The 24,692-nt window shown below is 53.1% G+C and overlaps 1 long non-coding RNA gene across 4 annotated transcripts in view; it reads left to right on the top strand.

Moving 5' to 3' along the window:
- The window catches only part of LOC144754482 (uncharacterized), a 620,848-nt gene that overhangs the window by 495,378 nt on the left and 100,778 nt on the right, over window positions 1-24,692 (top strand). For all 4 annotated transcript variants that reach the window (XR_013594731.1, XR_013594730.1, XR_013594732.1 and 1 more), the window contains one exon: window positions 13,178-13,270. This is a non-coding gene — a long non-coding RNA (uncharacterized LOC144754482). The remainder of the gene's footprint in view (window positions 1-13,177; window positions 13,271-24,692) is intronic.

The raw sequence follows: 24,692 nt of genomic DNA, 5'->3' as shown, positions 1-24,692 counted from the left end.
CAAATCCAAGAAGCTTGTTCCAGGAGTAACATCACATCCACAGTTTCTGAGGTATTTAGGGGCAGTATATGGACAACAGTGTTGTGGCATAGGTGGAAGTGATCAGGTGGATACCATTTCCAAAGCACAATGGGGACACCAGCAAAGCCATTGTAGCGAGCAACCTCCATTGACCACGTTTGATGCCCATCTGTACTTCCATGTCTATTTCCAGTAAGATAATTTTCTATTGATGGTTGCAGGTTTGTGAGTGGACTAAATCAAGCCAAGTGTCTACCTGAAGCCCAGGTAAACGTTTTATTTGAGCATAATGCACATTTGCCACTGACAAATTCAGAGAGTGTTCTTTGCAGAAGAGAGAAGGCTATATTAAAGACCAAAATACAACTTACTAGGTGTGCAGTTGTGTTTGCAGTTCTTCTAATACACCCTATGATGGTGTCTGCCTTTTGTGAGTTGAACTGTAAGTGCAGTTGAACAGTTCCTTCCAACAATTGTAGCAACCTTAGATTCAACTTTCCATACCTTGCTAACTCTCTTTCCTACCCTAAATTTCTGCCTCGGCCAGCAGGTCCTCATTCCCTTGGTGTCTGTTCACTTCCTCATCCACTGCAACGATATTAGCAAGTTAAAGTTGGGTCAAAGACTCCTCTCAGATCTCCCACTACACTTCTTCGCACTCAAAGGCAGCTTGTAGTGTTTATTTTCTCTAGAGCCCCCTCCAGTCTCCCTTGTGCCCAGGCTATCAAATCGATTCAGAAAAGGGGGTGGCGATGAACAGAGTGCCTGAATTAAGCAGACCACTCTTACCCAGTCCAAAGATCAGGGCTTGATCCATCACCGTTTTTTAGCTCACTGCACCATCCCAGCTCAGAACTTGGCTATATGCAAATTAGTCTGTTCCTGTCCCAGTGCATGATGGGAACAGGGCAAACCAAACTACCAAGCCAACTCTCTTCTCAAGTTATCAGTAACCAACAAATTCAGACGTTAAATAAAGGCTTCAACTATGTACCTACATATCACACCAACCAACTTGAGACTGAAATTGAATTCTTCAAATTCATGAGAGTACTTCGTTTAAGATATTTTTTCATGAACATACCGGACTTTGGAACCACACGAGAAGCATCTGATTACGAGGAATTTAAACCTAAATCTACATTTATTGCTCCTACATCGCATAAAATACTGCATGCATTCGAAAGGCTTGTGCTGAATGACTTGAAGAATGTTAACATACCTAAACAAAAACGTATGAATTTTTCTAAACACGAGAAACAAGCATTGAAAGCATTAGCTGAGAATCCAAACATTCGCATTGAAAGAGCTGACAAAGGAGGAGCCATTGTAATCATGGATCAGAAATTCTACGATGACAGCCTGAAAGAGCATATTGATGACACTGAGATATACTTGAAATTGGATAAGGATCCCATTGAAGATTTAAAGAAGACCTTAAATCTAATACTGGATCGAGCAGAGCAAATGAAATGGATCACCACCAAAACCAGACAATTTCTTACAGTGCAACACCCGAAACAACCAAGCATTTACATGCTGCCTAAAATTCATAAAGACCTCCATAAACCACCATTTCGTCCAATAGTGGCCGGGTGTGGCACTATCTTTGAACCCCTGGGAAAGTATTTGGATCACTTTTTACAACCATTCGTACAATCATGGTATTCATACACAAAGGACACTACCCATTTCTTACAGAAACTAGCAGCTGTTGAAACTAATGAGGACATGACATTGTGTACATTGGATGTGAAAGCATTGTATACCTCCATTCCACATACTGGAGGCATTGAAGCGGTAGAATGGGCACTACTGAAACAAGAAAAACTTGGAGCAGATAAAGTTTTTCTACTTGAACTACTTCATTTTTGTCTCCATCATGGATATTTCAAGCACGAAAATGAATTCTTTTTACAAAATAGAGGCACATCCATGGGATTTTCTGGGGCGCCTGCATACGCCAATACCTATATGGCGAGATTTGAAGAGACATTTCTACTATCAGACAATGAATGGATCGATAATCTAACCATATATTGTCGATACATAGATGACATTTTTTTGATATGGCATAACAACAAAGAACTCCTAAAACAGAAGATCCTACAACTCAACACATACGATGAGAATATACAATTCACACAAACCATAGAGAGCAAGATGATACCTTTCTTGGATGTGTTAGTACAAATAGATGGAACCCAAATCAATACAGAGGTATACCACAAATCCACTGACAAAAACACAGCACTGATGTATAAAAGCTTTCACCCCAGGAACCTTATTGAAAACTTACCATACTCACAGATGTTGCGAGCCAAAAGGATATGTACAGACACACAATCTCTGAAGACCAACATTGAAATAATCACCGAGAAATACTTGGAAAAACAATATCCTGAAACATTACTGGAGGATACTAAACTCAGGATCGCCAACAAAACCAGAGAATCACTACTATCCTCTGCTGATAAGCCACAAATGAAACGACAAGTTTTTGTATCCAAATATTCTACGAGTTCAAAACAGATAAAGAAGAGCATAAATCAACACTGGGATCTATTGAGCAATGAAAATGACTTTCAAGGAGAATTCAAAGAAAAACCAATCTTCGCATATAAAAGATCTAGGAACATTAAAGAAATGTTGAAATCATCATCCAAGCGCACAGAGGAGAATTTCAGAGGAACTAGAAAATGCCTAAATTGTGTACAGTGCAACAATGTCATCGTGAGTGATAATGTTAAGCATCCATACACAGGCCAAACCATAAAAACAAGACACAATGCAGATTGCAACTCCATGAATCTGATATACGCTATAAAATGCCCCTGCGGAAAAATGTATGTAGGTAAAACTGAGCGAAAAATCAAAACTCGTATATCAGAACACAAAAGCACAATACGCAATAACAATCCTAATAGCAGTCTTGCTGTACACTGGGCTAATCACAGACACACCATAGCGCAGTTAAAATTCCAGGTACTAGAGGTAGTCAAGCCCACCCCAGGAAAGGACCTAACTAAGATGTTATTGCAGAGGGAAATCTTTTGGATAAGGAAATTAGATTCTCAGGATCCGAAAGGGATCAATGACAGAGTGGATCTAGGATGCTATTTATGAATATTGTTCAAGAGTCGCCTGCGTGCGACAGTGGGTTCATAGCACATTGATACAACTGTAAATAGATATGGAAATTGTACCTAACTAATGTACATACACATTTAAGATTTATTATTTTTTTCATTTTTTCACACACTTTCATGCTCCACATATTCTCCTACACGTTCTCCACACCTCTTCTATTCATTATTCTATTTGATTAAAACTCGGGTAGTTCCCCTAAGATGGCGCTCGCCTCCTTCCACTTTTCACCATTTGGTAGTCCGTTTTTAGTATTCACCCCTGGATTATAGATCGCGCATGCGCAACCTAATACACGGAAGCTGATCAGAACACAGGCGTTTCAATTGTACACGAGAGTACACTTCATGACTCCCGGTGAGTTTAATTTCCCAAACGCTTGTATTTTTGTTAGTAACGGCCGTCCACAAAGCATGCTAACCGCGGTTCCCCATTGTTTGTAGTTTGAGGAATTTCCTTGCCGCAACTCCACGGAGACAGCGGTCTACATGAGCTACGAGCCCATTCATCTCGAGTGAACTGCAAGGTACGACTTGACCAGTTCTTACACATTTTTTGTCTTCCGGTAAAATTCCATGTTCTAACGAAGTACCGGTGTATTTTATGATATAGGACGAATCACTCCATTTATTCTGAATTGGTGTAATTACTCGACAGCAAGGTTAGTACAGAAGCCATTAGCTTCTCCTTAAGGATTACACCAGGGTGTTTTTTCTATTTTTTCTATTTCTTTTGGCATATAGGTTTTGCGGAGAGCTATCGAGCCCTTTTGGGTAATTTTCACCGTTCATTTTATATTTCTCTCGCCATTTTATATTTCACTCGCCATTATTTTCTTCACTTGCACTGGTATTTTCATTCTCCGAAAAATTCACGTTTAACCACCTGAGTCCACCCATACAAGGTTCACTTATTATTGGTTGTAAAAATAAGTACATAGTAACACAGTGGTAACTGTTGTGAGATTGCTCACTCTGCATGTATGAAGGACCGTAACATTACAACAAAATGTTTGATTATTTTTATTTTTTAGATACAGCCCCTGAAGAAGGGCCTGGAGGCCCGAAATGCATTGGGCGGGCAATGTAAAATGAGATATAGATGAATGTCATTATCTTAATCATGAAAAATGAAATGTTTATGATGTAACGTTGTTGGAAATGGGATCCCCGGCTGGCCAGGGCTTTCGCCAAAGTCAGTCAGAGACCACCACACCCAAGTCAGGGCAAGGGAGTTACACGCCAAGATAACCCCTACTCACCCTCTAGGTAACGTGGCGCGAGCAGCAAGGCTAAACTTGGAGGCGATGTAGGTTAAGTATTTGCGCACGCACCCCAGCAACAACAACCAAAGGCCCACCACAAAGGAAACTCCACACAAGGTTATATAAAAATAGCCTTTGTATTATAATAAATAAACATCAGATAAAACACACATCTTGTTACACTGTGCCAACAGGCACGGGCGGAATTTACAAGGGATATTGCACAGGACAGGGCCACTTGGACCACTGTCAGGGGTATCAGCACTTTTAGAACTTAGCACTTGTAGAAAGAAAAATCAGTGTAGCACACAATATAAAAATAGAGCACACAACCAGTAATCACTGGTAACAGGACCTCACTAGCACCACCTGTACTAGGGAGAAAACAACCACCTATGTATTACAATACCTGTAGGGGTGTAAGAGGAAAACACATGATGCAATGCATAACATTCATTCAGAGGTGTAAAGGCACATGACGCATAAAAACACATTCAGAGGTGCAGGGGAAGGAAACACATGATGCAGAACCTACATTCAGCGGTGTAAAAGCAAAGCACATGACGCATAAAAACACATTCAGAGGTGCAGCACAAGAGAACACATGATGAATAAACTACCCATTCAGAGGTGTATAGAAAGTACAATTGCGCCAGACTCACGTAAGTCACCACCTGTGACTGTCCCTAGGCCCTCTGGTCTTGTTGGGGCTAGGACGCCCTGTGTCCCAAGTGTCAGGGTCCTAAACGTAGCAGTTGCCCACAAAGTGCTGGGCAACTGGTGCAGGGAAAGTTAGGGCAACGTTGGAGCCTCTCTGGGCTCTGGGCAAGAAAATGGCACCCTCAGAACCTCTCTGGGCTCTCAGACACGAAGGGGCACTCGAGCCTCTCTCAGGGCTCGCAAAGCAAAAGGCCTGGAGCCTCTCTGGGCTCCAGAACGAGGGAATGGCACTCTCAGAGCCTCTCTGGGCTCGCAGACAACGGACTCTGCCTCACTAGGCAGGGGGGGTCCCTCACGGGGGACCCAGGCACAACTGGAGAGCCTCTCAGGGCTCAAAGAACAATGGCCACGTTGGAGTCCCTCTCGGGGGACTCGGGACAAAGACAAATGCCCCCAGAGCCTCACAGGCTCACGAACAACGAACTGCCCCTCCTCGAGCCGTCTCTGGGCTCGCAAAATACAAAATTGCCCCCAGGAGCCTCGGGGCTCCTCAGTACTGGTGGGGGCTTGGTTGGAGTCCCTCACGGGGGACTCAGAGCAGGGGCAACAGCCCCAAGAGCCTCAACCGGCTTTACACCAAGAGATGCGGTACACGTTGGAGCGGCCAACGGGGCCGCTCGAGAAGAACCCGCCCCCGCACTCACCGGGACTTCACTGGTGCTGCGGGAGGCGGGAAACACGGCCGGCTTCTTTTCTCCTGGGCGGCGCGGGCTCCTCGGGCACCACGGAGCCCCGCCTGCACCTTCCGCCGCCGGGCTCCTCTCTCCACTCGGGGAGCCTCGTCACTTCTTGCTGCTGGCTGCGGGGGCGGGACTTCCGCTCCTTCTTCCAGGGTCGCGCAGCGATTGGCCGGCCTGGGAGCTCCTTCCGGGTCGTCGCGGGCAGCGCGGCGGCCCGGCTCAGGCACCGCAGGCGGGGGGTGCGTTTCCCGAGGAGTGGGCTCCCTCGAGGGAAGAAATGCACGGGCAACAGCGGCAATCTGGGGGCAATGCCGGGTGGGCACCGGCTGTGAACGTGCGGCAATGAGCGGGGTGGCACCCGCGCCACTTGGCACAAAAACACGGCAATTTACAGCGTGGGCAGCCGCAAGAGTAAAGCGCTCTAAGCGCTAGAGGCCACACGAAGCGCTCCCAGCGCTAGGAGGACAGGAAAAGCGCCCCCAGGCGCTATGGGGACAAAGGTAAAGCGCTCTCAGCGCTAGAAATCAGAGACAGCGCTCCCAGCGCTATCAGGAAATCAATAAGGCGCTTCCAGGCGCTAGAGGCTCCAAAAACACAGCAAGAGCCCTTTAAGAAATGCAGCACGCAGTGGGGGGCAGGGCTGGGCCCAGAGCCAGCACACTGGGTCTCCAGGCGGGGAGACACTCCAAGTGGCGGTCCTCTGGCCCAGCAGCAGCAGCAGCCCCCTCAGGATCCTGGAAGAGAACAACTTCAGTGGGGACACAGCCCCATTTTTATACAGTGCATTCCTTTGTTCAAGGGTGTAGAGTGGGGGCGGAACCAGTCGCAGCTGGTTCTTGAGTACTCTGTTTACCTCAACCACCCTCTCTATTCACTGGCAGGGCTTGGGTCATTAGACACACCACAGGGGGGCGGAGCCAGCATTGTGTGGGGAAAACCCAGCCCATCCAGGACACAGGTACACTCCTCCCACACATCACTCATGCTAATCTCCCACTCACCACCGGGCAGACCCATCCAGACTTCCTGGAGCCTGGCATGCCAGCCAGCTCCAGCCAATCACGCTCCATCACCCTCACAGCACATGCACACATATCTCAATGTCCAGAAGTAACACTTCCCTTCTAGACACATACATGCCGCAGACACCATCACGCAGCATTCACTCTCACGAGTTTACACATACTAAACTCGAGCCTGCACTCCCCACGCATCAGGAACTACCAGGGACACATACATTCCCCATGCATTCCTATGGGAGGGCAGGCCAGCCATACTACACGCACGCACTTTCACTCTGGGACCCAGGGGAAAGTGCGCAGAGACCCAAAAATCACTGACACAGGGTCACACATAAGGCAAAAAGTTTAGGGGCGAACCTGCCCTGCGGGCCAAGTCCAACACAACCCCCTTCCAGCCAAAACGCAGGGGAGAACAATCACCACCGTGATGGACTTCCCTGCTTGGGGCGATAGAACACGGACGCAGGCCCGCCACTGCCGGGACACCCTCCTGTTCTATGCCACGGTGAACCCCTAGGGTTCCTTCTAAAGCTACCGTAAGGACCAGCTGGGCTACCCCACTGGTACTCCTCAGCTGTTTGCGGCCAGGACCAGGCCCTAGGCCACCCAGGTGCCACTGGTTCCTGCCTACTCACAAAGTGGGGGGTAGTAACCCCAGGCCCATAGTAGCCACTCTCCACTCTTCCCGTCTGCCAGACAGGGCTAGACTGCCACTGGTTCTCCAGCCTAGGGTCTACAACCTCAGGTGGACCAGGAGTCTCAGGGAAGGCTCTCCTCCCCTTACCTCTTCTTTTAGGGTTCCTCCTCCCCGTGCGAGGGGGACACCTAGAACGCCATTCCAACCCAGGGTTTAACCCCTCAGGTTGCACCGGGGTCAGAGGTGGGCTCTCCCACCCTCTGCACCCCCTTCCAGAGGTCTGCCCTCTCCCACCTGGAGAAGTTCCTCTGGAAGAAGAACCGGTCAGGACACTGGTTACAGTCGTCCTACCCTTCAGGTCAGGCTGACCCTGAACCTGGCCATCCAACCTCCGGTCTAAAACCTTTGGTGGAACAACTGCCTGGCACTCCAGGACTTCTGGGGACTCACACACAATCCCCCTGAGGCTAACAACTGACACATCTGTTGTGTGACTGTCTGTCTGGCGCAGATCTCCCGCCCTCTGTCCACCTGACAGTGCGGGACGATCCCCCAGACCAGAAGTGGTGCCACCCGGGTCCCTCCAAGAAGATCTAGCCCAACTGGCTAGTCTCTGGTCCACTGGTGCACCCACTGGGAAACTCATCCCCCAATCACTCCTCACGCTGGACTCCTGTACCCTCCCTACCGGAGCGGTACTGCCAGCCTCTAGAACCACAGGAGCTCTGGTTACAGACGCTCCAGGTCCTCTACTCACTAGGAGATCCTCCTCAAATGGGCTAACAGGACAGCCTAGGTCCCCAACCTGGTGTTCCCTCAAGAAACCACCCAGGCTCTGAGACAGGGCTTCGGGCCTCTGGGGGCTCTCAGCCACCCACTGACTCCTGCTCCACTGAGCCAGGCAGTCAGCCCCTACACCCTTCTCACTATACTGGGACCTAGCTGGGCTACACTGAGCCTCTCCCACCACGCTGGGCTGGAAGATCCCTGACCCACTACTTTCGGAGTCACTCACCAATGACTCTAGCGAACCTCTAGCACTTTCCCATCGCTCTGCTTCCTCAGCAAGCGTGTCTGGATCAGTCAACCCATAGTCCAACAGGTGTTGTCGCAACCCTGGCAAACAACTACTGAGCACCTGCTCTCTGAGAACCAGATCAAACAGTTTTACAAAATCACCTTCTGTGTGAACCGATGACCAATCAGACAGTGCATCTTGACATTCATCCACAAACTCTCCCCAAGACTGGTGAGACAGTTTCATACTGCCCCTGAATCTCAACCTATACTCCTCCTCTGGGGAAACAGGTACCAGACTGGGGGAGCTGGGACTGGGATTTCCTATACTGGAATCTAAATAGCTGCCACCACTGGACTCAACCCTCCCTGGGGGATCCAGAACATTATGACTGCGGTCAGGGGATAATCTACCCTCCCGAGCTACTCTCTCTCTGGCAAAGGCCCTCTCAGCCTCTGCAATCCGCTCATTCACACCCAACTGCGCCATCTCTCTGGCATGCTCTAACCTGAGCTTTTCCATGGCCAGCTGGTGCTCCCTCTCTTCTCTCCTATCCAACCACACCTCTGGGGACAGGGAAAGGGATGGGGTGCTACATCTGACACTGGACCCAGCAAGGGACTCCCTATCTAGGGGATACTCGCTCTCTGCTGGCGCCCACCCACTGTCAAACTCACTCTCCACATCAGACTCTTCAGGGCTCCCCTCAGGCCCACCACCCTCCTGGTGTGCGGCCCGGGCCCTCTCTCTCTCTCTGTGCTCACGCTCCCAGTCACTCTTCTGCCACAGGATCATGTTATCCCTAAGCTTGGACTGGGTGTCTGACTCACTCACTGGGATGTCTCTCTCCTTACATAACCGTACCAACTCATGCACACTGTACTTAAACAGGCCACAAAGGTTAAAAGGCGATTCCATCTTGACAGGATGCTCACAGACACGTGCAACACAAGGGACCTTGCAATCTGAAGTAGGAGTACACAATTCCAAAACTTCCACACTCTCCTTAAAAAAAGAACTCACTCATGCGTCCAGGGAAACACACCATTCATCCACACACACCCTCCCCTCGGATCGGTAAGGCAGTTTCTACCACCCCTGACTTCTCAACCTGACCAAAAGTGACACAGGTACCAAACTCTGGAAGCAGGGCGGGGGACAAATGTACAGGACACAATTATAAAATGACACTCTTCAGGAGAAGAAACAATGGAATTTTACCAACAACAATAATCCCCAAAATGTGGTTATCTAAAATGCAGAGTTTTGTGGTGCAGCCAGCCGCTACCAAGGTACAAGGCAAACACAAATCCTTATCCCACCGCTTGCCGCCAATGTTGGAAATGGGATCCCCGGCTGGCCAGGGCTTTCGCCAAAGTCAGTCAGAGACCACCACCCCCAAGTCAGGGCAAGGGAGTTACACGCCAAGATAACCCCTACTCACCCTCTAGGTAACGTGGCGCGAGCAGCAAGGCTAAACTTGGAGGCGATGTAGGTTAAGTATTTGCGCACGCACCCCAGCAACAACAACCAAAGGCCCACCACAAAGGAAACTCCACACAAGGTTATATAAAAATAGCCTTTGTATTATAATAAATAAACATCAGATAAAACACACATCTTGTTACACTGTGCCAACAGGCACGGGCGGAATTTACAAGGGATATTGCACAGGACAGGGCCACTTGGACCACTGTCAGGGGTATCAGCACTTTTAGAACTTAGCACTTGTAGAAAGAAAAATCAGTGTAGCACACAATATAAAAATAGAGCACACAACCAGTAATCACTGGTAACAGGACCTCACTAGCACCACCTGTACTAGGGAGAAAACAACCACCTATGTATTACAATACCTGTAGGGGTGTAAGAGGAAAACACATGATGCAATGCATAACATTCATTCAGAGGTGTAAAGGCACATGACGCATAAAAACACATTCAGAGGTGCAGGGGAAGGAAACACATGATGCAGAACCTACATTCAGCGGTGTAAAAGCAAAGCACATGACGCATAAAAACACATTCAGAGGTGCAGCACAAGAGAACACATGATGAATAAACTACCCATTCAGAGGTGTATAGAAAGTACAATTGCGCCAGACTCACGTAAGTCACCACCTGTGACTGTCCCTAGGCCCTCTGGTCTTGTTGGGGCTAGGACGCCCTGTGTCCCAAGTGTCAGGGTCCTAAACGTAGCAGTTGCCCACAAAGTGCTGGGCAACTGGTGCAGGGAAAGTTAGGGCAACGTTGGAGCCTCTCTGGGCTCTGGGCAAGAAAATGGCACCCTCAGAACCTCTCTGGGCTCTCAGACACGAAGGGGCACTCGAGCCTCTCTCAGGGCTCGCAAAGCAAAAGGCCTGGAGCCTCTCTGGGCTCCAGAACGAGGGAATGGCACTCTCAGAGCCTCTCTGGGCTCGCAGACAACGGACTCTGCCTCACTAGGCAGGGGGGGTCCCTCACGGGGGACCCAGGCACAACTGGAGAGCCTCTCAGGGCTCAAAGAACAATGGCCACGTTGGAGTCCCTCTCGGGGGACTCGGGACAAAGACAAATGCCCCCAGAGCCTCACAGGCTCACGAACAACGAACTGCCCCTCCTCGAGCCGTCTCTGGGCTCGCAAAATACAAAATTGCCCCCAGGAGCCTCGGGGCTCCTCAGTACTGGTGGGGGCTTGGTTGGAGTCCCTCACGGGGGACTCAGAGCAGGGGCAACAGCCCCAAGAGCCTCAACCGGCTTTACACCAAGAGATGCGGTACACGTTGGAGCGGCCAACGGGGCCGCTCGAGAAGAACCCGCCCCCGCACTCACCGGGACTTCACTGGTGCTGCGGGAGGCGGGAAACACGGCCGGCTTCTTTTCTCCTGGGCGGCGCGGGCTCCTCGGGCACCACGGAGCCCCGCCTGCACCTTCCGCCGCCGGGCTCCTCTCTCCACTCGGGGAGCCTCGTCACTTCTTGCTGCTGGCTGCGGGGGCGGGACTTCCGCTCCTTCTTCCAGGGTCGCGCAGCGATTGGCCGGCCTGGGAGCTCCTTCCGGGTCGTCGCGGGCAGCGCGGCGGCCCGGCTCAGGCACCGCAGGCGGGGGGTGCGTTTCCCGAGGAGTGGGCTCCCTCGAGGGAAGAAATGCACGGGCAACAGCGGCAATCTGGGGGCAATGCCGGGTGGGCACCGGCTGTGAACGTGCGGCAATGAGCGGGGTGGCACCCGCGCCACTTGGCACAAAAACACGGCAATTTACAGCGTGGGCAGCCGCAAGAGTAAAGCGCTCTAAGCGCTAGAGGCCACACGAAGCGCTCCCAGCGCTAGGAGGACAGGAAAAGCGCCCCCAGGCGCTATGGGGACAAAGGTAAAGCGCTCTCAGCGCTAGAAATCAGAGACAGCGCTCCCAGCGCTATCAGGAAATCAATAAGGCGCTTCCAGGCGCTAGAGGCTCCAAAAACACAGCAAGAGCCCTTTAAGAAATGCAGCACGCAGTGGGGGGCAGGGCTGGGCCCAGAGCCAGCACACTGGGTCTCCAGGCGGGGAGACACTCCAAGTGGCGGTCCTCTGGCCCAGCAGCAGCAGCAGCCCCCTCAGGATCCTGGAAGAGAACAACTTCAGTGGGGACACAGCCCCATTTTTATACAGTGCATTCCTTTGTTCAAGGGTGTAGAGTGGGGGCGGAACCAGTCGCAGCTGGTTCTTGAGTACTCTGTTTACCTCAACCACCCTCTCTATTCACTGGCAGGGCTTGGGTCATTAGACACACCACAGGGGGGCGGAGCCAGCATTGTGTGGGGAAAACCCAGCCCATCCAGGACACAGGTACACTCCTCCCACACATCACTCATGCTAATCTCCCACTCACCACCGGGCAGACCCATCCAGACTTCCTGGAGCCTGGCATGCCAGCCAGCTCCAGCCAATCACGCTCCATCACCCTCACAGCACATGCACACATATCTCAATGTCCAGAAGTAACACTTCCCTTCTAGACACATACATGCCGCAGACACCATCACGCAGCATTCACTCTCACGAGTTTACACATACTAAACTCGAGCCTGCACTCCCCACGCATCAGGAACTACCAGGGACACATACATTCCCCATGCATTCCTATGGGAGGGCAGGCCAGCCATACTACACGCACGCACTTTCACTCTGGGACCCAGGGGAAAGTGCGCAGAGACCCAAAAATCACTGACACAGGGTCACACATAAGGCAAAAAGTTTAGGGGCGAACCTGCCCTGCGGGCCAAGTCCAACAAACGTCATGCAATTGAAAACTCTGTTTCATGTTTATAAGCAGACACAGTAAATTACAATATAAGTCAACATAGAGTGATGGTTTGCTGATTGTCATAACTTGAAATTGTTCAATGAAACTGTATTACATGTATAACGTTCAAAAGTATTCCAGTTGGAAGTGCAACAGTGCGCGTCAGGTCAAGCGGGTTGCGCTTGAATTGTTGTGTTGAATGCTCTGTACCAATGCTGCCGCATATACCACATCTTTTAAATCTACTTTCATTCTTAATCTACTTACATGATCATTATGTATAGAGAAACTGATATTATGTAAAACAATGATAGAACAATTAACAGAAGTATTATTACTCGCTTAATATACGATGCATAACTTTTCTTCATCCAGTTATTCACAATGCAGCATTCTTCTATTACAGAAACATTCCAAGCAACAGGTGAATTTGGCTTCTGGACGGGATCGAAGATACTTAATACAAAATCACCAAAATCCAGAGGGTAAAAATTCTCAGGTAGCTACTATTTTAGTCTTGTTTTCAGCTGTCCATAACACTTGTCAATGAGGTTCTCTCTCGCTGCAAGCAGGCTGAGAAGGAACCATTCAGGGTAGTGCCACAGTATGATCAGGACTGTTTCTGTTGTAGCACAGAACATCCATGTTCCCACCATGCTGACCCTACCTCGTGCAATTGCTTTCCCTGGTCGGAGGTGGCATGGGTGGGGACACATAACACTTTCATTTTGCTTTCTCCCCATTAGTCATGGGCAAACATACATACGTCATGCCTCTTCTGGTATTTAGCCCTCCCTGAGCGCACTGCCCAACTACTGTTAAACATATGCAGTGGACATTGTATGGCATTGTTTCAGGTTTTCTTTTTTTCTTAGTTCCTCTGGCATGTTTAGCTCTTTTTTCCTCTTCGAATGGCATGTGTTGACTGCCTCCTTTTACTATTCATCCACCCAAATGGAATTTGTCGAGTGCACCTTCCTTCGTTTTCTTCACCTCCGTGCCCCTCAGATGTGGCACCCCACACAATGATGCTCTGTTCATGTGTGAGGTATCTTTAACGCTTCACACCTCATCTTCCTCGTGTGTACTTCGCCTGAAGACCGAGCAGAACTTGAAATGGCAGGCGCCCGTACTTCATTGTACCAGTTGGTATTGAAAAGTGCTGATGCACTCCGTTTAAAAACAATGTACCCTACTGAGAAGTACTGATTGCTTTCACTTTTAGATAAAAGTACAGGTACTGGGTACTTGGCCATTTACAGCACCCTGACCCACCCAACATTCGTGAACTGCCTGCCTCACTTACCACAGCGCTTGCCCCGTTCTCTACACCACGTGTGTTCTGATGCACTTGCAATGAATGTTGTTTCAGTGGAGAGCCTTGCTTTGTCCCTGCACCCAGTGTCTGCTTTTGCGAAGGCCATTGCAGCATTGTTTGCACACTCAGGTCCCAGCCTGCATTGCACTTCCTGCCCGCTCCAGGGACCCCCTCGTTGCTGCACACCCCGGTCTCTGTCTGCAGGCTGTGCCAGGCATCACACTACCTGTCTGCTCCAGTGACTGCCTCGTTGCTGCACACCCCAGTCTCTGTCTGCTGGATGTGCCAGGCATTGCACTGCCTGCCTGCTCCAGTAACTCCCTTGTTGCAGCGCACCCTGGTCATGTCTGTGGGCTGTGCCAGGCATCGCACGCCTGCCTGCTCCAGTAACTCCCTCCTTGCTACACACCCCGTCTCTGTCTGCAGGGTGTGCCAGGCATCGCACCACCTGCCTGCTCCAGTGATTCCCTCGTTGCTGCACACCCCACTCCCTGCCTGCAGGATGTGCCAGGCATCGTACTGCCTGCCTGCTCCAGTGACTCCCTCCTTGTTGCACACCCCACTCTCTACCTGCAGGGTGTGCCAGGCATCGCACCGCCTGCCTGTTCCAGTGAGTCCCTGGTTGCTGCACACCCCACTCTCTGCCTTCAGGATGTGCCAGGCATCGTACTGCCTGCCTGCTCCAGTGACTCCCTCCTTGTTGCACACCCCACTCTCTGCCTGCAGGGTGTGCCAGGCATCGCACCGCCTGCCTGTTCCAGTGAGTCCCTGGTTGCTGCACACCCCTGGTCTCTGCCTGTGGGCTGTGCCAGGCATCGCACCGCCTGCCTGCTCCAGTGACTCCCTCGTTGCTGCACAGCCCGGTCTCTGTGTGCGGGCTGTGACAGACATTGCACCACCTGCCTGCTACAGTGACTCCTTTATTGCTGCACTCCCCGATCTCTGTCTATAGGCTGTGCCAGGCATTGCACTGCCTGCCTGCTACAGTGCCTCCCTCGTTGCAGCACACCCAGGTCATGTCTGCGGGCTGTGCCAGGCATTGCACTGCCTGCCTGTTCCAGTGACTGCCTAGTTGCAGCACACCCCGGTCATGTCTGCTTGCTGTGCCAAGCATCGCACGCCTGCCTTCTCCATCGACTCCCTCGTTGCAGCACACCCAGGTCATGTCTGCGGGCTGTGCCAGGCATCACACGCCTGCCTTCTCCATCGACTCCCTCGTTGCAGCACACCCTGGTTATGTCTGCGGGCTGTGCCAGACATCACACGCCTGCCTGCTCCAGTGACTCTTTTGTTGCTGCACACCCAGTTCTCTGTCTGCAGGCTGTGCCAGGCACCGCACTGCCTGCCTGCTACAGTGACTCCCTCGTTGCAGCACACCCAGTTCTCTGTCTGCAGGCTGTGCCAGGCATTGCACTGCCGGCCTTCTCCAGTGACTCCCTCGTTGCAGCACACCCAGGTCATGTCTGCGGGCTGTGCAAGGCATCGCACTGCCTGCCTGCTCCAGTGACTCCCGCGTTGCTGCACACCCCGGTCTCTGTGTGCAGGCTGTGCCAGATATCGCACTGCCTGCCTGCTACAGTGACTCCTTTATTGCTGCACACCCCAGCTCTGTCTGCAGGCTGTGCCAGGCACCGCACTGCCTGCCTGCTACAGTGACTCCCTCGTTGCAGCACACCCAGGTCATGTCTGCGGGCTGTGCCAGGCATTGCACTGCCTGCCTGCTCCAGTGGCTGCCTCGTTGCAGCACACCCCGGTCATGTCTGCGGGCTGTGCCAGGCATTGCATGCCTGCCGGCTCCAGTGACTCCCTTGTTGCAGCACACCCCGGTCATGTCTGCGGGCTGTGCCAGGCATTGCACTGCCTGCCTGCTCCAGTGTCTCCCTCATTGCAGCACACCCCAGTCATGTCTGCGGGCTGTGCCAGGCATCGCACGCCTGCCTGCTCCAGTGACTCCATCATTGCGGCACACCCCGGTCATGTATGCAAGCTGTGCCAGGCATCGCACGCCTGCCTGCTCCAGTGACTCCATCATTGCGGCACACCCCGGTCATGTATGCAAGCTGTGCCAGGCATCGCACGCCTGCCTGCTCCAGTGACTCCCTCATTGCAGCACACCCCGGTCTCTGTCTGCAGGCTGTGCCAGGCATCGCACGCCTGCCTGCTCCAGTGACTCCCTCGTTGCAGCACACCCCGGTCATGTCTGCGGGCTGTGACAGGCATCGCACTGCTTGTCGGCTCCAGTGACTGCCTTGTTGCAGCACACCCTGGTCATGTCTGCGGGCTGTGCCAGGCATCGAATCTGTCTGCTCCAGTGACTCCTTCGTTGCTGCACACCCCAGTCTCTGTCTGCCGGCTGTGCCAGGCATCGCACCTGCCTGTCTGCTCCAGTGACTCCTTCGTTGCTGCACTCCCCGGTCATGTCTGCGGGCTGTGCCATTTATCGCACGTCTGCCTGCTTCAGTGACTCCCTCCTTGCAGCACAGCCCGGTCATGTCTGTGGGCTGTGCCAGGCATCGCACCGCCTGCCTGCTCCAGTGACTCCCTCGTTGCTGCACACCCCGGTCTCTGTCTGCAGGCTGTGCCAGACATCGCACTGCCTGCCTGCTACAGTGACTCCTTTATTGCTCCACACCCCAGCTCTGTCTGCAGGCTGTGCCAGGCACCGCACTGCCTGCCTGCTACAGTGACTCCCTCGTTGCAGCACACCCAGGTCATGTCTGCGGGCTGTGCCAGGCATTGCACTGCCTGCCTGCTCCAGTGACTGCCTCGTTGCAGCACACCCTGGTCATGTCTGCGGGCTGTGCCAGGCACTGCATGCCTGCCGGCTCCAGTGACTCCCTTGTTGCAGCACACCCCGGTCATGTCTGCGGGCTGTGCCAGGCATCGCACCACCTGCCTGCTCCAGTGACTCCCTTGTTGCTGCACACCCCGGTCTCTGTCTGCGGGCTGTACCAGGCATCGCACGCCTGCCTGCTCCAGGGACTCCCTCATTGCAGCACACCCCGTTCATGTCTGCGGGCTGTGCCAGGCATCGCATGCCTGCCTGCTCCAGTGACTCCCTCATTGCAGCACACCCGGTCATGTCTGCAGGCTGTGCCAGGCATCGCACGCCTGCCTGCTCCAGTGACTCCCTCATTGCAGCACACCCCGGTCATGTCTGCGGGCTGTGCCAGGCATCGCACGCCTGTCTGCTCCAGTGACTCCCTCGTTGCAGCACACCCCGGTCTCTGTCTGCAGGCTGTGCAAGGCATCGCATGCCTGCCTGCTCCAGTGACTCCCTCGTTGCAGCACACCCCGGTCATGTCTGCGGGCTGTGCCAAGCATCGCATTGCTTGTCTGCTCTAGTGACTGCCTCGTTGCAGCACACCCCGGTCATGTCTGTGGGCTGTGCCAGGCATCGCACGCCTGTCTGCTCCAGTGACTCCTTCATTGCTGCACACCCGGGTCTGAAGAAACTCAAATCTTCATTCTCAGGGGTCTCACTAATACTTGATAACAAAGAAGTTGGCACAGAAGCTGAAATATGAAAAGACATCTTTATTAAACTTAAATAAGTAAGATTACGTCACACAGAAGCCTTAGCAACTGAATGAGGCAGTCTCACTTATTTAAGTTTAATAAAGATGTATTTTCATATTTCAGCTTCTGTGCCAACTTCTTTGCTATCAAGTATTAGTGAGACCCCTGAGAATGAAGATTTGAGTTTCTTCAAATTGCGCCCCACGTTCGGCGCCATTTGAAAAAACTCAAATCTTCATTCTCAGGGGTCTCACTAATACTTGATAACAAAGAAGTTGGCCCAGAAGCTGAAATATGAAAAGACATCTTTATTAAATTTAAATAAGTGAGACTACGTCACACAGAAGCCTTAGCAACTGAATGAGGCAGTCTGAGGAGTACAGAAAACAGAGGCCTTATATATGCCTAGGGTTATAAACTCAGCATAAAAGTAAGGGGCACTCCTAGCTTTTGCAAGCATGCAAAATACCTAATATGGACATACAAGATCTGCCAAATATTAGCAAATAGGAAAACATTCAAAACAAGGCATCATGTAACCAGAACATCCCCCTTGAGTCGTGCTTTTGCCCAACCCGATAAGTCAGTCAATTACACCACCTATAGGTCAATCAGTAATGGCAGGACATGTCTGTATGCTTCAAAGGAAAGGTTGTGTAATAGGAAAACACAGGGAGAGAATAGCGAAGGCCAAACGATAAGATACGACAAGAGAAGAATACTAAAGGCTAACAGATAGTTGATACAGGGATTAGGTAGTCCAGACAAGAATTAGTTAGGCCAGCTGGTGTCTGAGATTGGTTTCAAAACAAGGACAGAAGGGGTTTTCAACACGTTGCAGTCCAAAGGGCAGAGACACTTTGTGAATCATGCAGCCTGTGTAAAGGCAACACAAAATGGAGTTGAATGTAAAATGGAGTCAAAATTAAAGAACCTCAGGTCTCTGTCTGAAGGGTGTGCCAGGCATCGCACTACCTGTCTGCTCCAGTGCCTCCCTGGCTGCTGCACACCCCGGTCTCTATCTGCAGGCTGTGTCAGGCATCGCACCTGCCTGTCTGCTCCAGTGACTCCTTCGTTGCTGCACTCCCTGGTCATGTCTGCGGGCTGTGCCATTTATCGCACGCCTGCCTGCTTCAGTGACTCCCTCCTTGCAGCACACCCCGGTCATGTCTGTTGGCTGTGCCAGGCATCGCACCGCCTGCCTGCTCCAGTGCCCCCCTCGTTGCTGCACACTCCGGTCTCTGTCTGCAGGCTGTGCCAGGCATCGCACCACCTGCCTGCTCCAGTGACTCCCTCGTTGCCGCACACCCTGGTCATGTCTGCGGGCTGTGCCAGGCATCGCATGCCTGCCTGCTCCAGTGACTCCCTCCTTGCAGCACACCCCGGTCATGTCTGTGGGCTGTGCCAGGCATCGCACCGCCTGCCTGCTCCAGTGCCCCCCTCGTTGCTGCACACCCCAGTCTCTGTCTGCACGCTGTGCCAGGCATCGCACCACCTGCCTGCTCCAGTGACTCCTTCATTGCTGCACACCCTGGTCATGTCTGCGGGCTGTGCCAGGCATCGCACACCTGCCTGCTCCAATGACTCCCTCCTTGCAGCACACCCCGGTCATGTCTGTGGGCTGTGCCAGGCATCGCACCGCCTGCCTGCTCCAGTGACCCCCTCGTTGCTGCACACCCCGGTCTCTGTCTGCAGGCTGTGCCAGGCATCGCACCACCTGCCTGCTCCAGTGACTCCCTTGTTGCTGCACACCCTGGTCTCTGTCTGCGGGCTGTGCCAGGCATCGCACACCTGCCTGCTCCAGTGACTCTCTCCTTGCAGCACACCCCGGTCATGTCTGCGGGCTGTGCCAGGCATTGCACTGCCTGCCTGCTCCAGTGACTCCCTCATTGCAGCACACCCCAGCCATGTCTGCGGGCTGTGCCAGGCATCGCACGCCTGCCTGATCCAGTGACTCCCTCGTTGCTGCACACCCTGGTCATGTCTGCGGGCTGTGCCAGGCATCGCACGCCTGCCTGCTCCAATGACTCCCTCCTTGCAGCACACCCCGGTCATGTCTGCAGGCTGTGTCAGGCATCGCACCTGCCTGTCTGCTCCAGTGACTCCTTCGTTGCAGCACACCCCAGTCATGTCTGTGGGCTGTGCCAGGCATCGCACCGCCTGCCTGCTCCAGTGACCCCCTCGTTGCTGCACACCCCGGTCTCTGTCTGCAGGCTGTGCCAGGCATCGCACCACCTGCCTGCTCCAGTGACTCCCTCGTTGCTGCACACCCTGGTCTCTGTCTGCGGGCTGTGCCAGGCATCGCACACCTGCCTGCTCCAGTGACTCTCTCCTTGCAGCACACGCCGGTCATGTCGGCGGGCTGTGCCAGGCATCGCATGCCTGCCTGCTCCAGTGACTCCCTCATTGCAGCACACCCCGGCCATGTCTGCGGGCTGTGCCAGGCATCGCACGCCTGCCTGATCCAGTGACTCCCTCGTTGCTGCACACCCTGGTCATGTCTGCGGGCTGTGCCAGGCATCGCACGCCTGCCTGTTCCAATGACTCCCTCCTTGCAGCACACCCCGGTCATGTCTGCGGGCTGGTCCAGGCATCGCACGCCTGCCTGCTCCAATGACTTCCTCCTTGCAGCACACCCCGGTCATGTCTGTGGGCTGTGCCAGGCATCGCACCGCCTGCCTGCTCCAGTGACCCCCTCGTTGCTGCATACCCCGGTCTCTGTCTGCAGGCTGTGCCAGGCATCGCACCACCTGCCTGCTCCAGTGACTCCCTCGTTGCTGCACACCCTGGTCTCTGTCTGTGGGCTGTGCCAGGCATCGCACACCTGCCTGCTCCAGTGACTCTCTCCTTGCAGCACACCCCGGTCATGTCTGCGGGCTGTGCCAGGCATTGCACTGCCTGCCTGCTCCAGTGACTCCTTCATTGCAGCACACCCCGGCCATGTCTGCGGGCTGTGCCAGGCATCGCACGCCTGCCTGATCCAGTGACTCCCTCGTTGCTGCACACCCTGGTCATGTCTGCGGGCTGTGCCAGGCATCGCACGCCTGCCTGCTCCAATGAATCCCTCCTTGCAGCACACTCCGGTCATGTCTGTGGGCTGTGCCAGGCAGCGCACCACCTGCCTGCTCCAGTGACCCCCCCGTTGCTGCACACCCCGGTCTCTGTCTTCAGGCTGTGCCAGGCATCGCACCACCTGCCTGCTCCAGTGACTCCCTCATTGCAGCACACCCTGGTCATGTCTGTGGGCTGTGCCAGGCATCGCACGCCTGCCTGCTCCAATGACTCTCTCCTTGCAGCACACCCCGGTCATGTCTGCGGGCTGTGCCAGGCATCGCATGCCTGCCTGCTCCAGTGACTCCTTCATTGCAGCACAACCCGGCCATGTCTGCAGGCTGTGCCACGCATCGCACGCCTGCCTGCTCCAGTGACTCCCTCATTGCAGCACACCCCGGTCATGTCTGTGGGCTGTGCCAGGCATCGCACGCCTGCCTGCTCCAGTGACTCCCTCATTGCAGCACACCTCGGTCATGTCTGTGGGCTGTGCCAGGCATAGTGCCAATATCGGCCCACTTACCAGCCCGCTCACTGTAACATGCATGACGCAGAAATAAGCAGACAAGACAACTATTTTTGTTGGAGAAAAGTAGCTGCAGGTTTATTAGCATATACACATGCCAACAAGGTGGGTTATCTTACAGACGATCCAAAGGCAAGCCGCCCCTCGCGACCTACCACCTGATGGGCCAATTTGCAACGTGGTCTTGGCCAATCGTTGCTTAGCGGTAGTGGTGAGGAGATACCCCTCCCATTTCCGGTGAACCATTGGTCCACCCTCCTGCTCACGCCCCCCCCCCTCCGAGGGGCGGAGCGTTCAAGCGACCCCCGGTTGTACAGGTTTCCAACCGCCCGTAGGATAGCGGGGCGCCGTCGCACCACCCAGGGTCCACCGCACAGACTTCCTGGGGATATTAGGCCTCAGCATCCTTTATGCTCCTGAAGAGGGTACTCCCGGGTACCTTTCCGCCTCTGGATCGCCCTGTAACTCCGCCTGCAACACAAATGAGAAAACATTAGAAGACATTTCCCCCCCCCACCCTGAGAGCGCCGGGTACGCGGTAGGGAGGGAAACGGCGTCAGGGTGAGGGGACGGCGGCGGACAAAGAGGCCGCTAGGTGGGCGGGGGAGGAATATATACTCTCCCCCGCCCACACCAGACCGGAAGTGACGCGCGGGACCCACGGGATCTCGTAGCGCTGGGCTGCCCCGTGTGCCATCTTGTGGCACTAAGGGGGCCGCCCTCTTACTAGTGTCCCCTGCGGGGACGTGTCGGTCGGCCGCATAGTGCCAATATCGGCCCACTTACCAGCCCGCTCACTGCAACATGCATGATGCAGAAATAAGCAGACAAGACAACTATTTTTGTTGGAGAAAAGTAGCTGCAGGTTTATTAGCATATACACATGCCAACAAGGTGGGTTATCTTACAGACGATCCAAAGGCAAGCCGCCCCTCGCGACCTACCACCTAATGGGCCAATTTGCAACGTGGTCTTGGCCAATCGTTGCTTAGCGGTAGTGGTGAGGAGATAGCCCCTCCCATTTCCGGTGAACCATTGGTCCACCCTCCTGCTCACGCCCCCCCCCTACGAGGGGCGGAGCGTTCAAGCGACCCCCGGTTGTACAGGTTTCCAACCGCCCGTAGGATAGCGGGGCGCCGTCGCACCCCCCAGGGTCCACCGCACAGACTTCCTGGGGGATATTAGGCCTCAGCATCCTTTGTGCTCCTGAAGAGGGTACTTCCGGGTACCTTTCCACCTCTGGATCGCCCTGTAACTCCGCCACAGCCCTCGGTGTGGCGACCGTCGCAGCCAGGGACCCCCACCAAGGCCGGCATTCCTCCTGCTATTTCTAGCTGGTTGTTTCTAGGACCTCACCCTTAACCAGCCTGAACCAGTCAAGTTTAGCTCGGGCAGGAGCGCCGAGATAGCCTACCAAAGCCCCTTGCGCATGGCGTAAGGTCTCCCAGGTCTAACGACATCCTGCCTCCTCTGTCCTTTGAAAAAAAAAAAAATCCGCAGCGCAGGACTACCTGCACCTTGGCTCCAGCGCCTCCCTAGACGGGCGCCTTGCCTGCAGCGAAGAGACATGTAAGACCACTGATTTTACCTGACCCTCACTGGTGGCAGGAACCCCACCGTGAGTAAAATTGTGGTCATTCTAGCAGGTGCCAAGCATGCCGAGATGGCCAGCGCAAAAATCGTAACAGTGACAACCTACACTGCTCGCTTAAACAGGGACTGGTCACATATGCCTGGACCCAGTAAAACGCTAGAGACCCTGATGAATACACCAGGGAAGTGTAGTCTAGAAGAAGTGTTACAACAAGGATCCCTATCTGGTGGACAGGAGCATCCGCTGGAACCCGTCTGAACGTGAAATACAGTGGCACGCACCTCATTCCGGACAACCCATGCCTGATCCTCAAAAGGCACCTAGCGCCCGCTGCCCCCCGCAGCGTGTGGCGAGGGAAAACTGGCCCAGAACCCCCAGAATGAGTGTCGCACACTATCACCATCACAGGATCTAGCTAAATATCGGCTACCCCAGACCTGGCAAGGCCAGTCGGAGGCAGCCCCTCGCCCTTTAGTTGACTACCGAGCCCCGGGGAAATGAACTTGAAGTAAACCCGCAGGGGGGGTCAATGACCGAAAGCATGCTAAGCAAGACAGTAGGTTGCGTTTGCCAAAACCTGTCAAAAGGTGAGGACTTATAGACTGACTAGGATGATCTAGATGAACCATCTCGAGGTGCATGCCTGCCCTTCCAACAGCCCATCTGTTGACATAGTCAAAGCTGCTTGGTTGCACAACATACAGACACCACAATAATACTTCCATGCATAGCCGACCACGAACTGGCCACCCTTTAACACGGCCCACGAGTTGAATTGCTATGTGTGACAGACATAAACATAGTTCAGTGCACAAAAGGGGTGGCATTGGGATATAACCCCGAAGTTTGTAAAATACTGGTATTACCTGCCCCTTCTGGGCCCTCAAGTACATCAAAATACAAAATACCTCAAAATACGAAGTGCCTCCTATGGTGCCTGTGGCCCAAAACATTAGTTGGACAACTCACTTCGTGGCCGCAAGCTTTTTCCACGAGGCGAAACAAAGGAAGCCGTAATGAGTTTTGCATAGGCAACCTCCCTATCACACTATGTAAGGAAACTCCTCAAGTTTGCCAACGTACAAAACGTTTTCCTATGCCTGACCTATGTTGGACCTTATGAAGCTTAAATCAAGCCGCCTATCCAACTGAGTATACATGTAGTGCAGCTAAAACAAACGTCTACACGGCCGCGAAAGTGCCAACATGTGATCCACGATAAAACCAATAGAGGCCATAAAGTGTCCACTGATCCAGGCAGGGAGGTCTGGGTGGGATCAGGCAGGAGGGGGAACAAATTTTGCTAAAGCGGCTCGACAATCCGTGCAAACTGACAATGCAACACCATGGTGCCTATAGCCGGGGTATAGAAAACTGGCGAGGCTGGGCACAACTAAGCAGGTGTCTCGGCGTGGGCCAGAAGGATGAGTTGTATGTGTGGCAAGGCAAGTACAACTAATCTGCAGGGCTGCAAAGCGTGCTCAGGCCAGGGAGCTGAGAAATGCTTGGGAATAGGCCGCTGCTCCAAAGTCTCCCTATCTATACTTACAAAAGGAGCGCTACCATACAACAAGCCCAACTGATGATATAGTCAATGCTACAAAGTGCATAGGATAACTAAGCCGCAACCAATCTTTCGAGCATAGCCAACAAGAAATAGCCGCCCCCCTCCATGGCTGCCAAGGTGTCAACTGCTGTGTGTGACATGTACAAAAAATTCAGTGCACTCTGGGTGACATAACAGGACCTGAAAAACACTTTTTTGCCAGTAATAGATCGAAGGAGAGAGCGACCCAAATCAGTAAAGACAGCCAATTACCCAAACAAGCCACTCTATAGGGCCAAGGAAAAGGCTGTTATGGGCAGCTACCCGCGCTAGAGTGTGTCTGGTGAAACACTAACATAGATCCGCC

Source organism: Lissotriton helveticus, chromosome 5_1 (assembly GCF_964261635.1).
Source record: "Lissotriton helveticus chromosome 5_1, aLisHel1.1, whole genome shotgun sequence".
NCBI lineage: Eukaryota > Metazoa > Chordata > Amphibia > Caudata > Salamandridae > Lissotriton > Lissotriton helveticus.
The sequence above is the reverse complement of the archived record's forward strand: the minus strand, read 5'-3'. Positions and strand labels throughout refer to the sequence as shown.